This window comes from Zalophus californianus, chromosome 9 (genome assembly GCF_009762305.2).
Source record: "Zalophus californianus isolate mZalCal1 chromosome 9, mZalCal1.pri.v2, whole genome shotgun sequence".
In the NCBI taxonomy this organism is placed as follows: Eukaryota; Metazoa; Chordata; class Mammalia; order Carnivora; family Otariidae; genus Zalophus; species Zalophus californianus.
This window is the reverse complement of record NC_045603.1, coordinates 14,276,933-14,301,794: the sequence shown is the minus strand read 5'-3', so window position 1 is coordinate 14,301,794 and position 24,862 is coordinate 14,276,933. Positions and strand designations below refer to the sequence as shown.

Genomic DNA, 24,862 nt, shown 5'->3' with positions numbered 1-24,862 from the left:
ATGCAAATTAAAACCATGGAAAGATACAATTAAACTATTAGAATGGCCAAAATAAAAAATACTGACAATGACATGCGCTGACAAGAATGCAGAGTAAGTGGAACTTTCACACATCACTGATGGGAATACAAAATGGTAAAGCCACGCTGAAAATCGTTTGGCAGTTTCTTATAAAATTAAGTGTAAATTTATTGTTATGTCCCAGCAATCCAACAGTTGGGTATTTACCCTAGAGACCCAAAAATGTGTGTTCATACAAAAACCTGAGCACAAATGTTTATAGCAGCTCTATTAGTAATAGCCAAAACTTGGAAACGACCCAATTGTCCTTCAAGAGTAAATGAATGGACAAACCGTGATACGTCCACACAACAGAATTCTAGCCAGCAATAAAAATGAACAAACTATTGACACCTGCAACAACATGGATGAATCTCAAGGGCATTGTGCTCAGAGAAAGAAGCCAGCCTCAGAAGCTTACATACTATATGATTCCACTGACATCATAAACTCAGAAAGACAAAATGGTCGTGATGGAAAGTAGAGTTCTTGTTGCCAAATGTTAGAGACGGGGAGTTTGTGACCGCAAAGGGACATTAGGAGGGAGGTTTCTGGGTGATGAAACTGTTCTGTGTCATTGTGATGTTGGTACTTCCATGAATCTACATGTGTGGCTAACACGTGTGGTGAAAGTCATAGAACTAAACACCAAAACAACGTCAACTTTACTATATGGCAATTTAAAAAACAAAACCAATTAAAAGAATAAGTCAAGCCATGTAACCCCCTTACTCAAAACCTCCAGCTAAGCGTAGAATCCAAACCTCTCTCTACAGCCCGTGAGTCCCCACCAGACCTGGTTTTGGGTACCTCTCTAGTTATACCTTCTCAAACTCCCCCCTTGCTGAAATAGCAACTCCTCAAAGACCTTTAATGGACTTTTCTATAAGGGCCTCTTCCAATGCCCTTACACTCTTTTGTTTTTCTTCAAGGCCCTTGCCACTAACTGATACATCACAATGTAACTGTTTTGTGGTTATTTTTGATTCCTCCATCAGAATATAAGATATACAAAGGTAGGGATCTTGTCTGCATTGTTCATTGATCTATCCCCAGCACCCATGTCATTGCCTATCACAGTGTAAGAACTACATAAATATTTGTTAAATGGATGAATACATAAGCCCAAGGAATGAAAATTCAAATCAAAATTCAAATCAAATGAAATCCCCAATGCTTTGAATTTGGAGCCATACTTTGGCTTCTGTAGCACCCCTCAAATTACCTGCCCACTTGGCCCCTGAGTAAGCATCCCAGCCCAGAATATGAGCTCCTGGGGTTTTAAAAATGTATGAGGCACAACATTTCCCTTCCAAGTGCAGCTTTCTGATGCTTAGTTAGGTGACTGCCATGAAGACGAGCTAGGAGGGGGCAAGGCTACAAGCAAATGCATTCTTAGAATACTGTCACATGAGGTTTCCTGAAAGTTTGTACAAAACTATATAGAAATGCTACTAATGTGGGCCAAGAAGTTTGAGGTGAGAGTGAAGGAAAAACAACAACACCTCTCTGCAACATCTTTCCGTGGAGAACAAATTAAGTAGCCATTTATAGAACACCTACTCTATATATGTTCTAAAGGTTCTCTCATTTAAGCCCCCATCCACCCTTCAAGGTGGGATCTACTGATCCCATTTTCACAAGTGAAAAAAACGGACATGGAGAGGTTAAGTAACATGGCCAATGACACAATGATAGGTAATGGCTAGTGTTTTGAATTCGGGTCTGTGAAGCTTCCAACCTCATTCTTTTTCCACTTTGGATTTTACAAACAGTATTCAAGGGCAAGAGGGTGAACCCTGTGCAGAGAAGCCAAACAAGACAGGCTTCAAATAGGAAATGCCAGCTTGGGCACAGGTGGCCAGGTTCTTCTCTAAAACTTTTCAAAGACCTGCATGGACAAATACACTAAAGCAAGATGCTTATTTCCTTTCAGTAAAATTATACCGAGCAGCTACTCTGTAACAGTTCCTGGGTTCCAGGTTTCCACATATATTACCTCATTTAATTTTCATTATCATTAAAAACAAACTGTTAAACGCATTTAATGGTATTAGAGACTGTTTATCCAAACAGAATAGCATTATACTTATAAGCAAGCAAGAACATTTGAGAATTCTCCATCCCCTACCCCATGCAAGTGAGAAATTTTACAACTACCTTAGAGACAGAACAGTAGGAAGACCCAAGCAACAGCAGATAGGCTTTATGTTGCTACTTCTCTTAGTCTAAATCAGTGTTTTATACACTAGTTAGCATCTGAATTATCGTTCAGGTTGCATACACAAAAACCACATGTAATGCAATTTTTTGGCAATTAAGATATTTTCAATGGTTATTTTGGCTATGAATGATTTCCACCCCATACTATGGCTTTGGACCCTAAAGACTAAGATGCAGCTCTGCTATACTCCAGGCCTCTTCTCATTTACACCTGCTTGATAGATAATCAAGAAATCTTAGATCTACAAGGGGCATTAAAAGCTACCAAGTGCTACTCTTTGCCGGGGCAGTAATCCCTGAGGGCTACCAAGAGATTGACAAGGGTGTGAAAGGTGAGACTGACCCATTGGACAGGCCCCACCATCAGTACAATTTTCCCCTATTTATCTGCTACCTGCTCCCCTCCAACTTCCACCCATTGCTGCTAGCTTTGCTCTTCAGCCCTGCAGAGTAATTACAACCCCTCTTTCCTATGATAATCATTAGGATGTTTGAAGCCTGGTGTTAAGATGATTCTTTCTTAACGTTACGGTGATCGAGGAAGGAGTCAAGTATCTGCATTGCGCTTTTTAATAATTACTTGATGTTTTTTATTTCTTGGTGTACATCTCTGCACATCCAAGATATTGACACCCACCTCCCCATTAGGCAGCTCCACCGATTGGTTAAGTTCCACATTTTGGGAAACATGCAGCTTAGTTGGAAAGACAAAGAACAGAGACCACATGTCATGTGACAAGTACTCTTAGAGTGGTATAAATTAGGTGCCGGTCATACACAGAGAAAAAGGGGCAGGGTCCCACCCAGCTCATCCACTAAGAAAGATCGCTGACCTGTGAGTTAGACTCTCATGAAATACAGCTTGCCTCGTGAGGCTCCTGAAGGAAACTGACCGGTCTCATACTCAGCTTGCTTACCACCCGCCTTTCATGTTTCAGACACCGGCCACAATGCCAAGTGGAGGTTAAGTGTTCAATGATTCTTACTTAAATCCTTTACCACTTCAAAGCGGCCTGGTGAGAACAGACAGAGGTGAGAACACCTAAATTCAAATGATCCCAAATTTCTCAGATGAAGGTATTTTTTAAAAACTCATTAATAACAATACACCTTCAAACACCTAAGTCAAGGAGTCTTGGTCTCCATCCCTGCCATCTACTGACTCAGTGAGTGACAGGAACAAGTCATCTAACTTCTCTGGGCCTCCATTTTCTCAGCTATATATTGAGGAGCCGGGTCCAAAGGATTGTAAGGTCTCTTTCAGACCCAGGGTTCCCTAATTTCTGCTGTCCCAGATATTACCCTGAGTCCACATTAACTGGCTAAACTAGTTAGTCTTAAAATCAGTGCTTGATTTGTGGTAGAAAGAAGAGCATGCATGGAAACAAAGGTAGGTAAGGATTCCAGCTCCAGCCCTTCCATTATCCTGAAAAGCACCACCATCCCAGTTTGGTCACCTGCACAAATACCAGTCTAACATTTATTGTATGATGATCTTGGGTAATTTCATATCTGTAGAGTGGGGTTAATTACATCTACTCCCAGGGCTACTGAGGGAGTGAAATGAGTTAAAACATGCTAACATGTTTTAACACTTAGAGGACTCATGCTACACATTCCTTTATTCAAAGATTCTTTACCTATCCAACCCACTTAATCAACAGCCTCTGATTACAAAGGCTTTTTGCAATCCAAAGCACAGATAGCCAGAGCTATGAGGGCTCTAGAAGTCAGCTAGTCCAACTCCCTCCTGCCCCTGTGACTGACAAATGCAGCAAACAAGGCTCAGAGAGACACAGCAACTTGCCCAAGGGCCCATATGTTCCTCAGCAGCAAAGTCTGACCCAGAACACAGGGCAGCAGACGCCAAGGGTCATATAAGACACAGAGAGAACACTTTGTAGGTTCTACTCCCCCTAAAGAAATTGGAAACTCCCCACACATAACTGAATTCTGAAAAATAAAAATAATAGAACTTTTTATTTATGTATTTTTTGGAGTGTTGCAAGAGGGAAGTAGCATGATAGCTTGTCTATAAAATGCAGACTTTCTTGAATTACCTATGAAATGAAGGTCAGAGTTTCTTATCATCAGGCTTTTCCAGTTATTCTGTTCCCCTCTCCCCACCCCATCTCATTTCTACTTTTTTTCATTTTACACCTTGAGGTTGACATGCTTGCATTAGGACCTCTTTGGGCAAGATGAGAAGTTTCAGGCTGGGGCAATAATGCATGCCCCACTAAAAACACACAAGAAACCTGTCACAGCTAAGCTATCCAATAATGCAAAAATAATTTCGTCTCCCACCTTAGGAGCTCCAGCATGAGACAACTAGGAAAGCCAAATTCATTAAGGCACACTGATAACTCAAGGGTCAGGAGCCCAAAGGTCCCCTCAAAGGACATGATTAAAATCCTGAGACCATTCAGGTGTTTCTGGAGAAACCTCAGCCCAGAGTCTACCAAGGGCTACTCGGCCGAGTGGGAGCAATAAAGACAGAGTCCAGACAATATGAGGAGGAGCCTGGGTTATAGCTGGCTCCAGGGAGACAGCCCTCACCTGAAACTCCCCTGCTGCGCAAGATTCCAGGAGCAAAGCATTTATCTACAGAGATCATCTGACAGAGAGCTACATGCTTGTTTATTGCTCCTGGTCAGCACACTCCCCCGCCAGTGTCTCCCAGAATTCAGAGGGCCCTAATCCAAGCCTCACATTGTGCACTTGAGCAAACAGACCCAAAGAGGGAAACCGTCCTGCCCAAGCTCACACCGCATGCCAGGGCTATGGGATGGAGCCTGTGCTTGACCTTCCAGTCTAGAGCTGTTCCCTCTCTCCAGACCTCCAATCTAGAGCTCCTCTCTGTTAGGCCCACTCCCTTTTCCAAAACCCTGGGCTCACCTCCCGGTTCTGAGGATCCCGCCAGGTTGAACAATGCTCAGAATCAGGTGGCAGTTTAGCAATTCATCCAGTGGGACATTTGTAGGCCAGAGTAGCAGGGGCTGTGCCCGTCCCCAGGGGCAAGGAGAGACTGCTGCGTGGAACTTTGAAGGGGTTTTCTCTTCCCTAAAAGATCCTGAGCCTCCTCCTCCTCCCCCTCCTCCTCTGTAGTACTACGGAGACACGTGCTCTGCTTGGGAGGAGGTAAGAAGGAAGATGCAGCTCTTTACTGGAAGAAGAAGGGCAACAATCAGCTGAGCTGGGCTATACACTCACACCTAGCAGAAGAGGAATGGGAAAAAAAATTGCTCTATATGCTACCACAGAATTATTAACCCTTGGGCTCCAGCTTTGCTCCTCACACAGCTGAAGCGGCGAGAGAAACAATACACTTAACCAATGGAGTGCCAGCCAAAGACATTACATCATCGGTCAGCACTGTCATTGGCTAATAATTCCTAGAAGGCAAAATTCTGCTTTTAGGTGCTTAACCCTTTCATGTTCATCATAGCAATGACTCAAGTATTTGGTCAAGCCAATGGTTCCTGGACTTGCTTTTACCAGGATCATGTGGGCTGCTTTCTAAACATACGGAACGCTGTGCTCCATCCTGAACCATCAGAGCCTTCAGAGGGAAGATGGATATCTGTATTTTAAATAGTGTACAGAGTGTGAGGACTTCTGGTCTTTTCAGAAACTCTTCCTCTCCAAAAGATAAGAGAGATACCGTTTTTCTGAGCATTTACTATGTACTTAATACTTTGCTGTGTCATTTCATTTACTTCCTACATTAGGAAATGCACATTGTTGGCTCCATTTCATAGGTATTAAAAGCAAGGTTCAGAAGAATAAGTCACTTGCTCAAGAGATGAAGCCTGGCTTTGAAAACCAGGCTATATGCACTCTATCTGGCTACCCCTCTGAAGCTCCCACTTGAAATCAAATTAAGCCATTTGTCTGCTTATTGCCTCCAGAGTTATAGAAAATATAGAAAACCCTCTCAATAAGTTGGAAAATGCCAGTAACCTGTGAAGAATTGGGGAATGAAGAGAATGGTGAATTCCCATAGCAGGTGTTCAGGGATCATGAACCCTCCAGAGAATCATCTCTTTCTCAGGCTCCATCTTTCTGCTTCTGCTGCAAATCTCAGCTTAGCTGACATTTTCTCTAGGAAGCCTCCTCTTACTCCCAAACCTGGGGTAGACGCTCCTGCTACAGGCTCCTAAAGTCCCCTGTATCAGTGGACTGCTTGTTTACTGGGTAAACTCCACAAAAATTAGAGCCATTTCTACTTTCTCTGCCAACATATGCCCAGCACAGTGCCTGCCATGTGAGTACTCAGTCAGCATGGGGAGAGGAGGAGGGGAGGGAAGGCCCTTGCTAAAGTTTTAAATGCCATCATGCTGAGACGGGAATGGCAAAGCACTGGAAGCCAGAAGATGCACAAGAACAAAGTGTCTTACCTTGGGCAAGTTCATGTGGGGGCCAGGGGAGGGGGGTTAGTTTCCTCATCTGAAAATGAAGACAACAGCACCTCCCTCACAGGTAGGTATGAAGATCAAATTAAAGAATGATCCAGGCTGTGATGTGCTCCTTTACACTGTCTCTCCCTAGATCTCATCCATTTTGTTGGCTGACATCTAAGTGCTGACAACTCCCATATTTATATCTCCAGCCCAGACCTCCCCCTAGGCTCCACGTGGATATCTCACGGGTATCTGTAAGACAGCATGTGAATTCCACAACCCGCTCCCCACCCAGTCTCCTCCACTCTGTTATTGGTGCTCCCATCCATCCAATCTTTTTTTTTTTTTGGTAATTGAGATGAAATTCACATAACATAAAATTAACCATCTTAAAGTGTACAATTCAGTGGCATTTAGTACATTCATAATGTTGTGCAACCACCACCTCTATCTAGTTCCAAAACATTTTCATCAACCCAAAAGGAAACTGTTTACCCTTTAAGCAGTTATGCCTCATTTACCCTTTTTCCCCAAGTCCCTGGCAAACAGAACTCTGCTTTCTGTCTCTACGGATTTAACTACTCTAGATATTTTATCTAAATGAAATCATACAACATGTGATCTTCTTTGTCTTCGTTAACTTAGCATGTTTTGGGGGTTCGTTCACATTGTAGCATATAGGAGCACTTCATTCCTTGTTATGGCTGAGTAATATTCTACTGTCAGTATATACTACATTTTGTTTATCCATTCACCTGTTGATGGACATTTGGCATCCACCCAATCTTAAACCATAAACCCACAGGTCACCCTTGATTCTTCCCTTTCCTCTATTCCCACTATCTAATGTATCAGCAAGTCCTTGTCCATTTTACAATGAAATATAACTCGATTCCTTCTACTTTTCTCCAATACCACTGCTGTTCTGTACCCAAGACGCCAACATCTTTCTCACCTAACTCCGAATTTGTGACAAAAATCACATTCCTCTCCCTCCTCCATTTTTCACTTGGTAGCTACATAAACCAGAGCACCCATTAACTCTAGCAATATTTACTGAACTCTTTTCTTCATGGAGTGTGCCTCTTAGAGGCATGACAGACAACGAAGAAATATATATTACAACTTTAAGTCATTATTATTAGGCTTAAAATCCCTCAATGACCTTTCATTGCACTTTGAATAAAATCCAAGCTCAGCATGGTCTTCCAAGGACTCATCTACTTCTCCAAATTCATCTCAGGCTGTTCCCCAATCACCTGGGCTCCATTCTTCCACCTCATGATCCTTGAATAAGCTGCTCTCTCTGCCTCTTGATCTTGGCATTGCTTGGTCCTCCTCATCCCTCAGATCTCAATAGAAATATCACTCTTCAATATGAGGAGTTAAGCAGATCCACGCCTCATTCATTTCACTCATTCAAGAAATCTGTGCTAATCACTGTGCTGGGATCTTGGGATAAAGCAATATGTGACCTCCTGAAGCCTCCAGTCTAATGGGGAGGACCACCAACAAGGAAATAAATAAAATGAATGAACAAGTACTATGATAGGAGAGTAAAAGGGAGGGGACCTGCCTTACAAGGGATGGTCCAAGAGGCCTTTCTGAGGAGGTTATACTAAAACTGAAGGATGAGAAAGTCAATTGGGAAAAGGACCTATTACTCTCTATCACTTCCTGGCTACGCAATGGGATGTTCTATCCTTCAGTGTTTGCTCCTGAAGAAATCAAAGCATTTAATGTCTGTCTCTCCCCTGACAGACTCCACTGTATTCCCAGCACCTAGGACAGCACCCTGCCATTTAGGAACCACTCAATGCACATTGCTGAATTAATAACTGGTAAATAAGTGAATTAATTAAACCACCAATGAAATCACTTCATAGAGTGTAACAAATCATATTGTTTTGATTGCTGCTGTTGTTATGGCTATTATTTTATGGCAAAAGGACACATACTCTGTTGGGTTTTGGAAAAGACTGGGTTGACTATAAAAAGAATAAAAGTACCCGACTCAGAATATCACCAGACAACTAGGAGACAATGCATATAGATAATAGGCACTCAGTAACGGGAAGCGGTAGTCATTGTGGCTATTATTATTATCAAAATTCTTTTCCTCTAAAAAGCCTATTTACCCAACTCTAACTTTCCAACCCACTTTCAGACGCAATCAAGAAGTTTGAAGGCGAGAGAAATGAACGCTTTTTAAATGTCTGTTCTGCACCAGATGCGGTGCCAACCAGTTTCTGTCAGGTTATGACATTTACTTCCCAAGGCCTTCCTGCAGAGGTGGCTCTGTGATACTGCTCTCAATCCCCCTCCAAGACCAAGGCACTCCTTTCTACTGTGCACCCTGCTGCCACGAATGCTGGCAGAGTTCCTCTTCAGGAACTGTCTTGCTGAAGGGACAACCAAAGTTATGCACCCCCTGCATTTACTGGCTGGTCAACATGGGACTTCAAAGGCTTGGTCCCCATGCCTCAGGGGATCAACTGAGGCCTCTTTTGCACTACATCACAGGTCCACTTCTCCCTCTGCCCAATCCTGCTTTCCTGACTCCTCACCCCCTTGGACAGTGAGACCACTCCCCCAAAGTCCCCCTATACACAAACCTCAGAATCTCTGAGTCTTTTTCCAGAGAACCTGACCTAATAAAGGTAGTTATGCTATTTCCTTTTAAATCAGAAAACTGAAATTCAGCAAGGTTGATTACATCCCCCAGGCACATAGCTAAAGTGACTTTCTGATCTGACTCCAGAGTGACACCTAGCTTTTTACTACAGCCTCTAAGAGCTGAGACTGTGCCTCTGTAAGACAGAAAGAGAAGGGGAGAGGTGCCCTTCCCAAACCTCCAGGGTCCATCCCTGATGACAAGGTTGAGCTCAAAACCTCCAGAAACAATATAAAAATGGCCCGCAGGTTGCAGAAGCAATTGTCACGTGGGCAACATCTCCTGGCCCAAGTTCATGCCCGGAGGCCAGGGAGCAAGGCTCCTGGGCAGTTGGGGCTGCCTTCCGGAACCAGAGTATTCACAGCCAAGTCTGAACAGCAACTACAACTTACCAGCTCTCTGCTGCTTCCAGTCACAGAGCTGCCAGAGTGACCCGGGCACTGGTGAGAATTCCTCCACTGCACTCCCTCCCAGGACAAAATTCGAGAGGGTCTAAGGCTGCGTTTTAAGGCCTGAGCGTGGTTTAGCCCCCTGCCATGCCGACAGCTCATTTCCTACCGACAGTAAGCCCTGGTCCTACGTGATCACCTGATGGGATACTGGCCTTTTTCAGCTTCCTTACCCTGGCACAAGAAAATCTATCTGGAACTCCCGCTAACCCACCGGCCCTCCCCCTGCACCCTCTCCCCGCAGCTCTCAGCGGGGCTAACCCTCCGACTCCTACTACAGTCCCCACTCAGTGGTCACCTTCGCCCCGAAGCCCTCCTGGCTCCCTCACTGCTGCTCTCCACCTCGTGTCCCCTGTACTACAGTGTTCGGTAACTGTTCCTCCTACTGTCCTTCTCGGCCCCCAGAGCTCCTCCAAAGCCCGTCTTCGTGCACCGGGGCTCAGCACTGTGCCTGGCACACAACGGGGATAGCCGGGTAAATGCTGAATAGATACACCGGGCGCGGCCTCCAGGGCCAGTCTCCGCTCCGAGCTCGGCCAGGGAGCCGCTCGGAGATCTCCTCCTGCGCCTCAGGACGGCTGGAAATAGGAAATGGTGTGGCAAATCTGACCCCCAGCCCCAGGCCAGCAGGTCCTGAGGGGTCTGAAGACCCAGGCCGAGCGGAGGTCCGGCCGGGAGCCACCGTCCCGCGCCCCAGGCATTTCCCGCGCGCCGACCTGTCCGTCGCAGGGTCGGGCCCGGGCCGGGCTGCGGCAGCCTGTGGAGGGAGCGTGGCGCGGCGGCTCGTCGCCTCCCGCCCGGGCCCTCCGCGCGCCCGCCTCCCGCGGGCACAGGGCCGGCGCGCCGGGGACGCGGCCGGGCGCGAGGACGCCACCGGCAGCCCCGTCTGAGGACCCAGGGCGGGAGGGGGCTCCCAGTTTCCGGAATCCCCACAAAGTCTACTTCGAGGCGGCGCTCCGCTTACCGTGCGAGCCGCCAAGAAAGCGGCGCCCGGGAGGGTGGTTGCCTCGGCCGCGGCGCACGTCTGCGGATGCACTCCGGGTCCGCGAGCTCAGCCTCCGCACCCGACCGCGCTCGAGCGTCTCCCCTCTGCCGCCGGGCCTCCCCGCCGCGCCGAGCCGCCCCATTGGCTCGGGCAGCCAGGCCCCGCCCCCTCGGCGGCCCCGCCCCTCGGCGGCCCCGCCCCGCCGCCCGCCCCCGCCCCACCCCCTACCGCGCTCCTCTGCTCTCCACGCGGGAAAGTTGCTCCCAGACTCTGAGCTCTCCCCCGGCTCAGGCACCCGAGTGCGGTGATCATGCTCGATCCCAAGAGCGTCTCGACGCCCCTTGGGGAGTGCGAAGGGTGCAGCGTCCTTAGAAGCCAGCTTTGAGAAAGGCACCGGACCTCCCAGGACCTCAGGAGGCGCCTCAGAGAAACCCGGCCGCACCGTCGGCGCGTGTCTCCGGTAGTGTGGTGGGCACTCAGGGCCGGGGTGCAACAGGAACAAGACGAAGTCTGTCGCCCTCCTGTAGTTTGCATGGGGTCGGGGTGGGGGCAGGTTAAAGGCAGAGAAACAAAGAAGGTAATGTCGGATTGTTCTGAGAGGGAAAGGTGATTTTAAGTAAGGAACGGGGTCGGGGACGCTATGAATAGAATGGTTTCCTGCGGCCACTTGGGGAGGTGATAATTGATCTGAGAGTTGAAAAGATAAAAGGGATTCCACGGCTGGAGGAAGAGCACGGCCGGCAGGGGGCACCAGATGCACCGTGGCTCTGCGGCCAGAACCCGGGACTAGGCAGGCCCATAGCGCAGAGCAAGGGCAAGGCGCGCTAGGCTGGAGAGGTGGCCGGGGCCGAATTCCCCAGAACCCGGTGGGCCACCCTAAAAAGCTTCGGTTTGTTGTAAGGACAAAAATAAGCCCCTGAAGAGTTTTAGGGGAGGGGGCGCTATGGCATGTTGAAAACACCGCTCTTGCTGTTGTATGGGGAATAGATTTTGGAAGAGAAAGAATGACAAAGGGAGACCAGTTAGGAGGTGTCTTAGTCTGCTCTCGCGATCATAACAAGATACCATAGACTGGTTGGCTTAAACAACAGAAATTTATTTCCTCATAGTTCTAGAGGTGAAGATCAAGGTGCGAGCCGGGTCTGTTTCTGATGAGAGATCCCTTCCTGGCTTGTAAATGGCTGCCTTCTCCCTGTGTACTCACGTGGCAGGGAGAAAGAAAGAGAGCAAGTCCTGTCTTGTCTCTTCTTATAAGGACACTAACCCTGTCATGAGGTCCCCACCCTCATGACGTCATCCAAATCTAGTTACACCCCCCCCCCACAAAGGCTCCATCTCCAACTATCATCCCACTGTGGGTTAGAGCTTCAACATATGAATGGGGGGAGTATAGTTCAGTGTATAACACAGGAGGATACTGCAGAAGCCCAGGCAAGAGATGATGGTGACTTAGACCAAGGTGGTGACAGCAGAGACAGGGAGAGTAGACGAGTTGAAATACATTTTTAGAGTATCACGGAAAGGCTTGATGATGAACTGGATTTAGGGAATGAGGAAAACAGATGAATGAAGATTGACTCCCAGGTGTTCAGCTCGAGCCATCCATGGGATAATGGTGCTATTACCCACATGAGGAAGACTAGGAAGGAACAGGTTGGAGGCAGAAGGAAATTAAAAGCTCCATCGTGAACATTCTAGAGACCCATGAGGCAACTTACAACAACAACAGTGCCAGGTTTTCTTCAAATTGTTTTGCATATATTAACCAAATGTGTATATAATTCTCATATATTCTGAGATCTGAGTCTGGGGCTAGAGATGTGCCCAGGGGAGTGTTCTGACGTGGAGCAGTATGAGACCACCTAGTGGGAGACAAGAGTAGAGCCAAGGACTGAGCCCTTGGAAGTTTGTCTTCCAACATCTCTGCTTACTGCATGACCCTTAGGAAGTGACCTCCAGTCAATAGGAGGGAGTGACCCAACTTCAGTAACTAAGGGAGTAAAACTAGCTCAGGAATCACAAAGTTAGGGGACAGGCAGTAATGTAGCAAGTGAAGTTGGCAGGGTGTGATAGAACAGGGAGTGGTGGAGACTGAGGCATACTGAAGTTTGTACACCTGCCTTAGGGGCCGGCTTGTTACTCAGCAACAACTCATTTTTGCCATATAGCAGTAGGGACCTTGAGTTGCCAGATGATCCGATTTTTATTAAAGGGTCAGAAATTCAGATTATGTTAAATCTCCAGGTTTCTACAAGTTGGCAATTAATTTTAAAAAAAATTTAAAGGACTGTGTGAGCCAAGAATTTTGAGCAAAATCAAACCCATGTGCAGGCAGGATTTGCCCCTTTGGCTACTACTTTCCACCTCTGGATTAGGCAATACCTCAGATCCTTCCTGAGTTTCTGTTCAGACCCAGATAATGACAGCAGTGGACATAAGAGGATCAAGGAAATCTCAACTCAGAAACCCAGCATAGTCTTTGATGGCATCTGGCCTGTCTCTGCCTCTACCCACCTGGCATATCTTTTCTAAGCCTCCGTTTCCCTACTTGTGAAATGAGGTCAGAGCAGAGCTCCCCTAAGACGCTTCCCAACTCTAAGATGTGGACTTATATGTAGTTTTCAAAAAAGCTATTGGCTTTCAAATATGCACAGGAGAGTTGCTTGGAGAAAAATGGAAAGGGTTTTCTTGTCTGAGTCTATAGATTCAAAGAGCTTCCCTAATATCAGTTTTAAGGAAAGAAAGGAGGAAACAGGGAGTACGATAGAAGTGTAGATGAAACACCAGGCAAATTATGGCATGGAAAATTATGTTTTTATCGCACTATGAATAAGAAGAGAAAAGGCAGTTAGATGCAGAAGTGCTTAATGGTTTCTATTGAAAATTCAGTGTATCCTAGCCAGTTCTCTGTATTTATCACCAAGGTTGTTGCAGTAATGAGATTCTCCCATCATGTATTGGAGGTCAGCTGCATTCCAGCATTATTTATTCTTATGTGCTGAGCTTATGTAATAAAAAGAGTCTGAAAACAGATAATGACTCTCCATAGTCAGTCCCTTTATCCCCACCTGAGATATTGTTTAAAACTGGAGAAATAGCCTATGACTTTATAAATTGCTGGGTTTTGTGTAAGAGAGTGAATGTGGGGTGGGAAACCAGAAGACTTGACACACAGTCATTGAACAACCTCTCTGAACCTCCTTCTTCAGTGAAATGAGAGCTGGACCAAAGATGGCTTCCTGGAAGATATTTGTATTTATACCTCCACATCTCTTTGGGGGAGTTTTTCATTGTGTGGGGACCTGACAATTCCCAGGACCAGATCCTTCCACAATTTGCTTTCTCCCGGTCCCCAAAAATACTTGAGGTAGGGATGGCACCTAATTTGGGCTGATTAGATGCTCACTCCTGGGACTTTGTCTCTCCAAAATGAAACAAGGATGGAAAGAGATTGGCCGTGAAATTGAGCAGACTGATGATGGCAGCAGCATCGGCATCCTAAAGAGCCTGGACCAGTGGTTGCTGCTTGGTCATGAATCTTGTTGGCCAACTTCCAGATTCCTTTGATTTCTGCCTTTTTCCCAACCTTGATCACTGTGCTAAGTGCTTTAGGACCAACAACCCTGTTAAAGAGATATTATCTCCATTTCATAGGGGAAGAAACAGACTTGCACAAAGTCACTTAGCACATAGTTGAGGTGAGAACTCAAAACCCTGTCTGAAAATGAAGGCCATTGTGTGTGTGCCTTTAACACACACAGCTTGGTATCGTGTAACATAGCTAGTGAATGACAGAGCTACAGCTGGGACCCAGGTCCCAAGTCCGGAAAGTTCCACTCTATTCAGCTATGGCTTGTTCATGCTTGCCAACAAGGGCAGAGTTAATTTTGTTATCCATCCATGGTGAGATTTTTTTAAATATTTTATTTATTTATGTTAGAGAGAGTGTGTGTGCCCGTGCACACGGATGCGCACAAGCAGGGGGAGGGGCAGAGGGAGATGCAGAGACAATCCCAAGCAGACTCCAGCATTGAGTGGGAGCCCACGGCAGGGCTGGATCTCATGACCCTTAGATCATGACCTGAACCAAAACCTAGAGCTGGACACTTACCCAACTGTACCGCCCAGGCGCCCCATGGTGAAATTTGTAAGATGACAAGAAAGATCTTTCTGTATTTCCTCCTCTCTACCTATCATGGTGCCTAAAATCTACACAAAGATGAATTGCTATAATTAAAGATTGATTGGGGGTATAAAATGCAAATAAGCCTATGAGAGTTAAAATGCAAAGTCTTATCACATGCAGTAGTAAAAGGGCTCTGGAATCTATCCAAAGAGGGTTGATGTTGTCATCATTTCACTATGTATATGCAAATAATCATGTTGTATGCCTTAAATAAATACAATTTTTATTTTAAAGTAAATTAATTAAAAAGCATAAAAATACATTTGACTTATAAAAAATAAGAAAGGTAAAAGTGAGAGAATTTTTCAATTTCACCTGTTTTTTCTTTGGATTAAAAAAGGTCTTAGGAAGATGGGGAGGTGAGGTATAGAATAAAAGAAAATCTGAAAATATTAGTTTACTCTGTGACATGAGGAAATTCATTTCATCTCTGAACCCTAGTAAAATGAGGGGAGTGTTCGAAGGCCCTAACATCTACAGTTCTTTTCTAGAACCCCTAGGTGAAGGCTCAGAGGGGGCATGGCATGGTCTGGAGCTGAGACGAATTCTGAGCTAAAGATTTTGAATGGTTTTATCATTGCTTGTTTGTAACACAGAGCATTTTTTGCTGACATTGCAAAATATTGTCATGGCAACCAGAAAAGTAAGTTTCCAAATCCTTGGAGTCCCCCTTAAGGGGAGGCAGATGTCAGTGGGTGTTCCTTTGTAATTAAGGGTGCTTGAAGGTTTTAGCTGATCAGTCACTTTCAAGGTAATGGTCTAATACATCTGTCTTCACAACTCATGGGGAAGCAGCTGTATTGAGGCAGAAAGATCCGGTGGGATGGGCCATGAAAACACCTAGGCAGCAGTCTGCACCCCTGGTGTATATTTTGGTATATTTTCTCACCGGTAGGTATGTATTTTGTCAGCCTCCCAGGTGACATCATTGCATAGTCAAGGTTGAGCACAGCTGAGCTGATTTGGAGTCCCAGGCCCATAGCTTCCTGTCTGGCTGTGAGGTCCTGGCCTAGCCTCTTCAGTTCTCCAAGCTTTGGGTGTTTCAGCTGTAAAATAAGTTAATATAATTAGCTTTGCAGGACTGTTGTGAAGCTTAACCATGAAAGTGCCTGGCCATTTCCATAACTTCAGTAGTAGTTGCATTTGACTTAGGACCAGCATGGGGTTGGGAAACCCACTTTTTGTGGGGGGGGGAATTAAAATCTCCTTGCTCTCTATTTCCACCACTTTGAGTGTCTGGAGTCTGTCCACACAGGGACACAACAAAGAAGCTACCCCTTCTGTGTAATTTTCCTTCCTTCCTAAACCCCACATAATAATGACTGCATAGATTGGCCTCTGTATAGACCCCCATCATTTCAGCCAAGCTCAGTCGCCAGAGGAATAGCCAGGCATGACAGAAAATGGATTTTTTTTCCTTCGACAACATGGAGAGCCAATAATTGTATGTGTTGAGAACATGAAAGTTGGAACTAGACTGTGTTTGAATCCTTGCTCTGCTACTTCTTAGATTTTGACTCTGGGCAAGCTGTTTGCCTAGGCTCCTTATCTACACAAAGAGAGTGATAAATTTACCTTCAGGAGTTGCATGATGGTAAAATCTGTTAAAACATATAAACTTAAGGCAGTACCTGGCACATAATAAGTGCTCTTCAAGTGTTCCCCATTTTATTTGCATTGAAATGATCAAATCCAAGATTTCTGCAAAAAGAACCACATAAATCTCATCATTTAGAGCTCAGGCAATGAGCAGACCCCTTGATCCCTGGGTTATTAGGGAGTGTGACCCAGAGGTGTGGAAACTAACATTAAGCACCACTGGCTTCTATCTTATTTGTCCCAGACTACAAGTAGTTTATTGGACCATGGGTTTTACAACAGCATCAACCAAGTCTGGCATCCACCTCTGTTCCCTACCCTCTTGGGGCCAGCCACAAAGACAGTAAAGTGTGTCCCTTTTGCCACTTCCTTTTTCACTTTCTTCTCTTTCCTCTGACCCCTAGAGATTATGGGCTGGCTGTGGCATTCCACCTAGGCCCGCCTTCCCTGACAGGTACCCATACTGCAGGCAGGCCTCTGGAAGAATAATAAGGATCACGGTGATTGTCATCATCATTGTGGCAGCTGCCGAGGAGGCACTGTGCTAAGCATTCTGCAGTCATAGGCTTATTGAATTATCCCAACAACTCTGAGAGATAAGCATATACACGATTCCCACTTTACAGATTATGAAAACTGAGGCCTACAGTGGTAAATGAACTTGCAAAGATCACGTATCTCATACATAAGGGGTCAGGGACGTAGCACATAATTCAGTGCCCTTTGCCAGCATGCCCTTCAGCTGGCTCCACTGCACCAGGGGATGGGGTTCCCTCTCCTGACTTTCGAGCTCCTGGGAGAAGAGTGGAGTTTAATTTCCAGAGGCAGACAATTGCTTTCTCCAGCATGATCTCCATCCAGACATCAGAGAAGTGACCATCATATTAAGTGAGAGGATACATGCAAAAGCACCACTTGGTCTCAAAACTGCTGTGTAAGAGTTAGTATCATTTTCAACACCTTCACATAGTGGCTTGTAAGTATTTGTTGAAAGAACGCATGCTTATGGCTTTTCCTTTCAAAGAAGGAAGGAAATGATGACAAAAGTTGGCCTTGGCATTACTAGAGACCCATATTCAAATCCCATTTTATCATTTAAATGGCGTGTGACCCTAAACGATAACAATAATAATGATAAAAATTGTGCACATATGCACCAGCATCTGGGGGAGTGCTTCAGCCTCTATTATCTTCCTTAGTTCTTTCAGTGACACTGTGAGATAGGTGTTAATATCCCCGATTTACAGATGGAGAAACTAAGGCTCAGAGAAGCTAAGAAACTAACTCAAAGTTGCACAGTTTGTAAGTGGCAAAGCCAGGAATTGAACCAAGGTCTACATTATTTCAGAAACATTGCTCTTAACTTTTTTAAAGGTTTCCCTATCTTTGAACTTCAGTTCATGGGGATCAATTCCAGAGTGATCATGGGGATCAATTCCAATTTATACAACCTGCCCAGTAATCCAGAACCTGGATTGAAAGGCAGGATGGAACACAGGAAAGAGTAGTCTTTTACATGGAAGAGAGCAGAAGGAGATCTTTTATTATCGATACTAAAACACACTTCTGTGCTTGTGATTTTTGTGATAGAGTCACTTCCTTATGGGCAGGTAGGATTGTGCATAAGGATTTTTGCCACCTCCAGATTCCCCATTAGGCTGCTGTATCAGCATTAGATGAAAAGCCCATTCCAGACAGATGGAGTTATGAAATTTGCAATGTGTTGCTCTGGCTGTGGCCATGGCTCCTAGTGTGAATATCTCTGCTCATTCATTCACTTCTCCTCTGGGAACTGGCAATCTCCATCACTGTGTTACCAGGCAACCAAAACAGCACCTGCATCGGGAGGTGAGCAAACCAATCAGGACCGTCAGGGGAGGAGCTTTACCTGGTTGGCCTCAGTGATGGAAAGAGGGCTCTCTGGGTTCACTCAGGACTGGCTGCTTGGAATCAGCATCAGATCTGAAGGGAACTCAGGAAATCTGAAACCTCCCATTTTAGAGAGCTAAATGAGGACCTGGTTGTGGGGGTGATGAAGTCTTCAAGGTCACACAGCAACTCAAAGGCAGAATCAGGAGGATAAGTCAGATCTGATCCCTAACTGAGTGTCCCATTCCTTGTACTTCATTGCCATCATTTTAAAAAATCATGTGTGGGGCACCGTTTATGTATTAGGTGCTCTGCTTGGTGGTGGGGGGATGCAGAAAGCATGTAGACCATTCCTCATTCAGTCATCTAGCGGTTATTTATTATGCTTCTGTATTTGGGGCAGTATAACATGGTGGTAAAGGGCACAGGTCCCCACAGTCAGATGGGGCACCAAAGTCAGCTCAGGCACTTACCATCTATGGGAGAATTCAGGTTACTTAACCTTCCTGTGCTTTAAGTTTTCTCTAATAAAATGGTGCTAAGGATGAGATAAAAGAAATAACTTATTATGTTGTTGTTATGCCAGTCCAAAGGAAGGTTTCACCAGGATTGGTCATCCTTGGTAATCACATGTGGGGCACTTGAGCTTGGACTCTGGAACCAGGCTGCCCGAGTTCAAGTCTTGACTGTGCCTTACACTCACTACATGATCATTGCATGGTCACTTAAAATTTCTATGCTTTAGTTTGCTTATCTCTAGATGAGTATAATAAAAGAACCTCATAGGTTCTTTATGGAACTAAATTAATTTAATATACATAAAGTATTTAGAAGAGCTTCTGGCACATGAGAAGTGCTCTGTAAATTTTAACTAATATGATTCATCAATAAATATTTATTGAGCTCTTAGGATGTGCCAGGTACTGTCCTAGGAGCTGGGAGATATAAAAATGAACAAAATACACAAGTGTCTCTCAACCTTCATAGAACTATGGTTATTATTACACTCATAATCATGTCTGTTTGCTTCTCAATTCCTGCAGCTTAAAGGCAGGGACAAGTGTTTTTTTCCCAGTTGTATTTCCTGTGCCTGGCACAGGGCCCGACAAATAGTACATGTTCAGTAAATATTTGTTTAATGAATGCCAGGCACTGATACAGGACAGTGATTCTCAGCTAGGGATGGTTTTGTTTCCCCAGGAAATAGCGGAAAATGTCTGGAGACATCTTTGGTTCTTGCATCTTGCGGTGGCGGGGAGTGGTTAAGGTGATGGTAGGGCTTCTGGCATCTAGTGGGATGCTGCTAAACATCCTACCATGCACAGGACAGCCTCTCACAACAAAGCCTTATCTAGCCCCAGTGTCAAGTGTGCTGAGGTTGAGAAACTCTGGTGTAGCAGAGCAGAGATAAAGCCTCATAAAGACTCCTTCCCTCCAGAAGCTCATGGTCTAGCAGGACCATGATAATATGGCTCACTGAGTGCTGTGTGGGAATTGTGAGAGAGTACTCTGAGCACACACAGAAGAAGCACCTGAACAGTAGAAGCTTCTGGTGGAGCTGACGTCTGGGCTGACTTTTCAAGGACATGTATCATCTTCAGGCAATTTCTGTGTGTGTTGGAGGATGTTCCAGCGCTTGAAGAATGTGTGTGTGTGTGTGTGTGTTGGGGGGCAGGCAACGTGAGCAAAGGCTGGGAAGTAAGAAGGAGTTTGGTTTTGTTAAGGTGCAAGAACCGGAGTGGGAAGCAGAGGTTTGGGTAGGAGATCATGGGGGACCCTATGATGCATAATATGAACATTGGGCAGGTTGTGATCAACCAGAATTTTCCGAAGTCTGTTCTCTAAGTGCTAATTATTTAAGATGTGCCCCCCAAAGTGCCACAGTCAAATAAGAATGAGAACATGCTGAATACTACTCCTCCTCCCCCTCCTTTTTCTTACTCACCTCCCCCAACCCTCCCTTTTGGAGATTTACAAGGCTTGTTGGTATCATATAGTTTCTAACAAATCTTGCATTAAAGAAACTTGATTCATTTTGTTTAATTTATCCCAGAGTCTTCCACAGTTATTTGACCATGGAAACTTTTTTTCTAGACATCTATTTACAAGGAGCCTCTAGACCCTCTTTGGGAAGAGGAGTCATAGGAGCAATATCATGGCTGGATCTGTGTTTTAGGATTATCTCCCTGGCTCCTCTGTGGGGTGGATGCAGAAGGTAAGAAATGTCTATGTATATTGTTTAAACACTTGTCATGTTGATGTGACTTATTGACCCCTGGCCTGTCTCCCCCACTAGACTCGATATAGGGAGCATAGTTATTAATCATTGTGTCCTAGTGCCTAGCTCAGCTTGGCAGAAAGTAAGCACTTACTGCCTTTTTTTGAATGAATGGATATTGTTTTTAGGCATTGTACTAGACACTGGGGCTGAGCAAGTCAGATGCTGTTCCTGTTCTCAGGCAGTTAGACTAGTGAGCGTGAGTGAGTGCCATAAATAAGACAGACAGCAGCAAGGATCACAAATGGGGTGGGGCCTGGGAATCTGTGTTTTAAACTAGTTCCTTGGCTACTTGGGATGTCCGGGGGCTGGTATTTGAGAAGCAATGACAGTCAGTCACAGAAGTCAATCACAGATAATGTGTCTTTAATCTGCCAACTGACATCAAGGCCCCAACCTTCATACCCTGGCTGTTCCTGACTCTTGCCACTTGGGGCCTTGAAGCTCCTGGTCTCACTGCACCTGAGCCACCACTCCACCTTTTCTGAATCCTGCTAGAATCCTCTGAATTGAGCTTGGAGTGCTCCCGGGCCTTTATAGCACAAATCCTCATGGGAACCCTCTCTGCTGAGCACTGAGTGAGATGTTTGCTTCTTGTCCCCACCTCTCAGCACTCCTCCCCAGTGCTCACGACTCCCTCATGCATTCCTGAGTCTACAAGGTTGTCTCTCAAGAGCTGCTTGAAGACAGCTGTGGGGCAAAGCCCATTTATGTTTTGCTATGGGTTGTGTATGTACTAAAGCTCTGTTTTGTGTTTGGTGTGAAATTAAAAAGAAGAAGGTTAATGAGGATGGGGGAGGAGGGGCAGAAGGAGGAAAAGAAGATTACATGGTCATTTAAGAGAGGTTATGAGACTTTTCTTCATTTTGTCCTGAAGAGAGTTTACTATGGAAATGAAAAAAAAAAAAAAAAAAGTCCCTAATTGACTAGTTTGTGACAAGTGGAATCATTGCCTTAATGGTCTGGTTAGAAAGGGAATAGTTGTGATTGCCTCAACTGGCAGTTCTGAAATTCTGGCATGTGACTAAGCTTCACCAGAATTAAGTAAGAAGCTTGTGAAAGAGTCATGCCCAGGCCTCCTCTGAGATGTCCTGAATCTGGGTCTCCACAGGTAAGGTGAGGGAATGTGTATTTCTAAAGATAGTCCCTGGAGATTCTGATGTGTAGTCCGACTGGCAGGTGCTGGGCGAACATTTAGTGGGTGACGGACCCCTTCCTAGCCTGGCGCAACCACATCCTCTCAGTAAGCCCACTCTGACTCTCTCTCTCTGTCCCAGCTCTAAGTCCCAGCCCAGTGCCACATACCCCAGACCACAGTTCATAGCCCCAAATCCTTTTTCATCAATTCTTGGGCCTTGCTCATGCCAGGGGAGACTGTTTCCAGTGCTGGCTGTCAAACACCGGTTTAGGAAACCCTGGGGCTGGTTCCCGTTCCAGCTGCACTCCCTGTGAGTCCCCAGCACAGACATTTCTGAACAATTTTTCTTGCAGCTGTCTCAAGAGATATACATTTCCTATTCTTAGGGTTGTTAATTTCCCTGACGATGTGAGCATCATGTCAGCTCCCATCCAATTTAAACAAGTCATCTATTGACTGGCTTTTCTTCCCCATAGGAATTAGAGGTGGTAGTGAAATGCCTCCTACATCTGCTCAAGAAAAGATTGAGGATTTTGTTTTATTCCCTTTAAACTTTATTCCCAAAGTTTAAATAAAACTTGTTCATATTTTCTCATGTTCCTTCACCAACAATTCTTTAGAAGAGCAAAATTGTTTGCCTTTGATAAAATAAAGGGGCTTGCATGTCCCGATCCACGTCTTTAGTGAATCGAAGTGAAATTCTCTACACCAGTGTGCATGTGCATAACCCTGATTACTGGACCCTGGGTCAGTCTCTAAATAAAGTCCTATTTGTAAAAGTCCAATCTAGCATTCAAAAGGAACGTTAAAGGAATTTTATACTCTCCTTGGCCCTCTTGAAGACCAATAAAAGGAGTCCATGTTACAACTTAGAACGACTCTAAAATCCCCTTTAGTCCTCCCTGTTCTGTCCCACCTGCATGGGTGCTACAGAACCCATCCTCATGAAATCCCTTCAGACTCCAACACTCCAACCCTGCAGCTTTTATTGTTGCGTTTTCTCTTTTCCTTTCTTTTGGATCTCCAGGCCTGTCTGTCCATTCACATTCTTCCTATTCTTCTGACCTTGTGTCATAAAACCCTCATAACTGGAAAGCAGGCCAAAACTTTACCAATTGCTGAATAAATAAGAAAAATTGTCTTAATGGGGGTGACATAGAGGATACGGAGGCTGGGAACAAGGACACACTAATAGATCTTGTGTCCTTCATGTATGTGTTTGGGGTATCATCTGTACTACAGATCACAGTCCTGTAGACAGCCACTGTAATAATATTCCCATGGTATTCCTATAATCCTCTCACAGTAGCATGAGGGCATTCAGACCTCCTGTCTGAACTAACTAGAAGTTTCCTTCCTACATCTCTCTCCCCTTCTCATCGTAAGTTCTTCCAGGTCCATTATCTGCTCATTCTAGTGATTCCCATTATGTTTCTATGCTCTGGACTCGTGTCAGCAGGAAGGCATGGCAAGCTGGCTGAATCAACAGATGTCTAGGTTAACATTTGTAAATGGAGAAGAGCACAAAGGAGAAGAGCACAAAGCTTTGTTTCATGCCTTCTTCGCTTTTCTTTATAGCCTGGGTCTCCTGCTCCTTTATTCAGACCCTTCTCCACTTCTCCTTTACTTCCACAGAATTCACTCCTTCATCATTGAGATGTAGAGTAAAATATCTTTGATTTAACACCCCCCCATAATCATGATCACAGTTATCATCAGCTGAGCAAAGAATGACCTTAAGAAAAATAAATAAATGAAAAATAAGATATGGTTTCATAATAAGCAGATCTACAGAGGAGTAAAGATCCTCTGTCTTTAGTCTTCTGTCTGGGAAGTAAATAAAGGGGGTGCCGACCTGAAGGGCCTGGCCTACTGTATGTCTGGTTGGTATGTTTTCTATATTGTGACATTTATTGAGTCCTTCTTATGTGTCAGATACTGTTCTCAGTGCTTTATACCTATTAGCATTTTTAATCTCATAACATCCTCATGAGATGGTTTTGATATTATTTCCAATTTACTGATGAGTAAATCCAGGCTCAGAGAGATTAAGAAACGCCCAAAGTCACTCAGTTTGTGAGTGGTGGAATCAGAATTTAAGCGAAATCACTGCTAGAGCCTGCACTATTATCCACCTTTTAATCCAAGTAACTAGCTGGATTCTTTTATTATTATTATTTTTAAAAGATTTTATTTTTAAGTAATCTCTATACCCAATGTGGGGCTCAAACTCACAACCCTCAAATCAAGAATTGCATGCTGTACCGGCTGAGCCAGCCAGGTGCCCCTAGCTGGATTCTTTACCAATATATAGTGATAACTATATTCCGGCGAAGTAACTATTTTTTTTGTAGCCTGAAGAAGTAAAAGTTGAGGAAGAAGGGAGGTATAGTAGCTATTCTGTGCTAGACATGAGGTTTGAGGCCAGTTCTTACTTCAAATCTCATGGCTTTTTAACATTTGGGTAGCTGAAGAAATTTATTGGCGGTAACAAGGAAAATCCTTCAGGGGGATTTCCTTCATTCTTTTTCTTGAAAAACTGTATGTCAGCCCCCTGAGGTGAGTCAGTCACCTGTGCCCATTTCCTCTGCTTCTGCTTGCCACTGTTTTATAATTTGTGATGGCAAATTATCTCATTATTCCTCACAGGGCCCCAGTGAGGAATCACAAGTCAAACAGTCCTCATTATACAGAAGAGGTGACCGGGACTCAGAGGACTTCAGTAACTTTCCATGTTTACATGCTAGGACTTGAATAATTGGTGAAAGGATCTCGGAGGAGAAAGATTTAGGGTGATCCTTATTTATAGCAACAGGAACTCCTTGAAGAGCTTGGCACTGACTATTATAATAAATGTGGTCTTGAGTGATTAAATCTATAATTCTATATTCCTTCACAGAATCACATTCTTTTCCCTTTCAGCTTCTCATAGCCGCTTTAATGGAATGGGATTAGTGAAGCACAGCAAATGGAAAGTTTTTCTTTCATGAGCTCTGGG

General features: G+C 44.9%; 1 protein-coding gene and 1 long non-coding RNA gene across 2 annotated transcripts in view; one reads left to right on the top strand and one right to left on the bottom strand.

Annotated features, from left to right (window-relative positions):
• The window catches only part of SYN3 (synapsin III), a 447,314-nt gene extending 436,424 nt beyond the window's left edge, over positions 1-10,890 (bottom strand). The window contains exon 1 of the mRNA XM_027595572.2: positions 10,774-10,890. The gene's annotated coding sequence lies outside the window, so the exon portion shown is untranslated. The remainder of the gene's footprint in view (positions 1-10,773) is intronic.
• A 229-nt stretch (positions 10,891-11,119) lies between these two features.
• LOC113921457 lies at positions 11,120-24,582 on the top strand. Its single transcript, XR_003519694.1, has 3 exons — positions 11,120-11,254; positions 20,543-20,663; positions 24,514-24,582. It is a non-coding gene; the product is annotated as an uncharacterized LOC113921457 (long non-coding RNA).
• Positions 24,583-24,862: the final 280 nt, after the last annotated feature.